The 3,345-nt window shown below is 34.3% G+C and overlaps 1 pseudogene; it reads right to left on the bottom strand.

The window, feature by feature from the left end:
- Positions 1 to 349: 349 nt before the first annotated feature.
- LOC125842929 (uncharacterized) lies at positions 350 to 2,242 on the bottom strand (annotated as a pseudogene).
- Between the last annotated feature and the right edge of the window lie 1,103 nt (positions 2,243 to 3,345).

The raw sequence follows: 3,345 nt of genomic DNA, 5'->3' as shown, positions 1-3,345 counted from the left end.
GGATATCCAGATTAGACCTATAATTTCTTTCCACCTCAAGCCTAGCTTGCTTGATTCTGACTTCAATTTCCTCTTCTCGATCTCTGAGTTCTCGCGCTGATCCTTCGAGCATTACTTTGAGAGGGGCTTGATCAGAGAACCAATGGAGGTATGAGGGGTCTACTTCTCCTTCAACACGATCGTCTACCATAGCTTTCGAGCTTAAAGTTCAACTACTACCCCAAATCTTTTGAGCTTCTGATTCTCGATCTCGATCTTCAGACGACACCTCCCATATGAAACTCTGTGTATCCTCGGCCCTAGGTAAGATTTGTCTTTGTCCTAGTTGGCGTAGCACCCGAATGGGTATTTATGGTTGGAATCCTCGAAGGCCTGTCAGAACAAAGAATGGCCGATAGGAAGACATAACAATTACCTCACTCGCAGGGAACCAATGATAGTTCCATGTAATATCAGATGCAGTTAATTTAAGAAGATAATGTCTCCACGCTTTGATACCTTTTGGCAATTTGTCTACTAATTCCTTCATCCTGTTTGGGTGGCTCAAAATATAATTCGTCCATTCAGATTTGAAATCTGTCGCAAAACGATGGCGATACAAGTGCTCCAAAAACCACATTTGCAATAGAATGCTGCAACCTTCAAAAAAGTCTTCCCCTTCCCTACATTTAGTCAAAGCACGATAAATGTCAGCCAACATCATTGGCAAGATAGTGGATTTCTTTTTCTTCATCATAACAACGACTATTCCCGACAGACGAATACTGATTTTTTTATCCCTCCGTGGAAAAACCATGGTTCCCAAAAAGGCCACCATGAATGCTTCTTGTCTATGTTTTTCCCAAGTAGGGAGGTATTGCCCATTTTTAAGTTGCTTCCCGTAGTCTGAAAATCCTTCTTTCTTTCCATATCTTGAGTATAGAAATTCCAAGGAAACCAACCCATTATCGAAACACTCCTTATTAGGATAGATGATGTGCATTTGTTCTAAAAATTTGTTCCCGCTGACGCTTCTTGGGGCTATGAGTGTTTTGCTTCGGAGATCCTTGCCTAACCCTGTGAAAACACCCAACTCCTCCAATGTAGGCGTTAACTCAAAATCGCTAAAGCGAAACACATTGCTTGTAGAATCCCAAAAAGGGATCAAAGCCTCGATCAAATCTCTATCAGGACTAAATCTCATGATATTTGTGAGGAAACCAAGATGTTTGAATATCTCAGTTCGCCTAAACTCATGCATATCGTTCCACCAAGCCATGAGTAGTGGTGGGGTTTTATCCATGATCATGAACTTTGGGGGATCATTGACCATTTCGACTACTTCATCCTTTGGTCTTTTATCACATCTCATCGATCTCATGATTACCTGGTTAGGAAAAGAAACTCACGATTTAAAACCAAATTTAACTTATGAAATTTTGATCATTCGAAATCATTTGTCGGAGTAGTTAAAAAAGAAATATATGAAAAATGACTCAGAATGCCTAAAATGGTCATTCTTTCGAAAATGACTTTTGTTGACCTTTCTTGGGGGAAGCCTAGGTTGTTTTCGGAGAGAATGACCGGATAAGGAGATAATTTTGATAAGTGAATCATGAAGAAGAGAAAGAAAAAGAAATAAAAAGAGGTTGGACATGCACTATTTGAAACAAATTTGAAGACATATATATATTTCTATATGCATTATTATTATTATTATTATTATTATTATCCATTTATTACTATTATTATTTTATTTTTTTAAAAAAAACTTGATGTTTTGATAAAAGCGAGAATACAATTGAGGGTTATATATATATATATATTATTTTTACTTTGTTTATCTTGAATTATATATATATTATTTTCACTTTGTTTGTCTTGAATTATTAGCTGAAAGGGGGTAAAAATTGACGTTTCTTCTTTTACTCAGTTATTTAAAGCCGGTCAACATTTGTTATAGTCTTTCACATGATGCAATAAGTAGCACAAAAATGTACATGATGGTCTCAAGAAAAGGTACATGTCCTAGACAGACCCGGCCCCATGCCGAGTCTTGCTAAGTTAAATGCACATGATGCAGATTAAGCGGAACCTAGTAAGGATATTATGTCTGAAGGTTTCAGTTCTACTAAAGTTGAACTTATGGAGAAAGGTATCTAGACTGGCTGTAAAACGAGCGGACAACTCGAGTTAGGGAGTAGCAACGTACCGGTAGCAGCGCTTTCTGGCTTTGTGCATGGGTGCTCCCTATTCTAAACATGTGTGATTAAAAATTCTTCATCATGGACTGAAGATCCACTGGCTATCTTGACAGAAGTGGGGTGCGCAGTCGCAATTTCCATAATTGTATTATAGAAAACTCAGAGGGGTGCGTGAGAGAAGACAGTTATAATGCAATTCAAATAATATTAAAATAGTAAAAAAAAAAAAACAATTAGCACATTCAGCCAACAAATACAATATCCAAAACATAAATGAAGAAATAAATAAATAAAGTCATATACAACTCAATATTTACAAGCTCGAATTCTGGTTATTTTCCCAGCGGAGTCGCCATCTGTCACACCCCTTTATTTTCCCTCAAAATTAATTTAAGTATATTTTGAAAGAAAAAGAGTTTTTTCAATTAAAGTGACATTCTGAAAAGGGATTATTTTGTTATTCAGAGTCGTCACTTGGAATTGAGTTTTGGCGTTCCAAGTCACCTTATTATTTAAATCCCTAATCAAAAGGAAATTTGTCTCTTTATTTTTATTGGTCTGCGAATTAGAGATTCAGGTAAGAAATTCTGTTGACCAAGGGGAAGGTGTTAGGCACCCCTCGAGTACCGTGATTCTAACACGATCGCTTTATTGACTACACATATGACTTAAATTAATATTTGGATATTGTATTATTAGCTTAATAATAAAAGTTATTTACCTCATTATTTGATTTATTTTAAACCTATTTATATTATATTAATATATGTTCGTTAATTAAAAAAAATATATATCACATAAATTTATTCAAACATAATAAAGTAAAGTTAATAGGTGGATATTTACAAATCTTGAAATGTCTTGTAATTTCTTTTCTTCTCCTTTTCTTTTTCATGTATTTATATTTATTTATTTTTATTATGGATAGAAAATATATAGGTATCTAATTGCTAGGACTTAGAATTTGTGTAGGATTGAGATTTTTTGAGTTTGAGTATTTTAGGATTGTATTTTTAGTTAGATTTAAAATAGAAATAAAATTTTATGTGATCTGGAATTAGTTTTAGCAAGAAATTCTAAATAGATTAGGACTATTTTTTAGAAAATTTTTCCTTCTTGATTTTTAATCTCTTTTCTTTTCCTTACTTTTTTTCCTTTTTTA

The sequence above is a fragment of the Solanum stenotomum genome, chromosome 10 (genome assembly GCF_019186545.1).
Source record: "Solanum stenotomum isolate F172 chromosome 10, ASM1918654v1, whole genome shotgun sequence".
NCBI lineage: Eukaryota > Viridiplantae > Streptophyta > Magnoliopsida > Solanales > Solanaceae > Solanum > Solanum stenotomum.
Note: the sequence above shows the minus strand (reverse complement) of the source record. Positions and strands in the feature narration are given on the sequence as shown.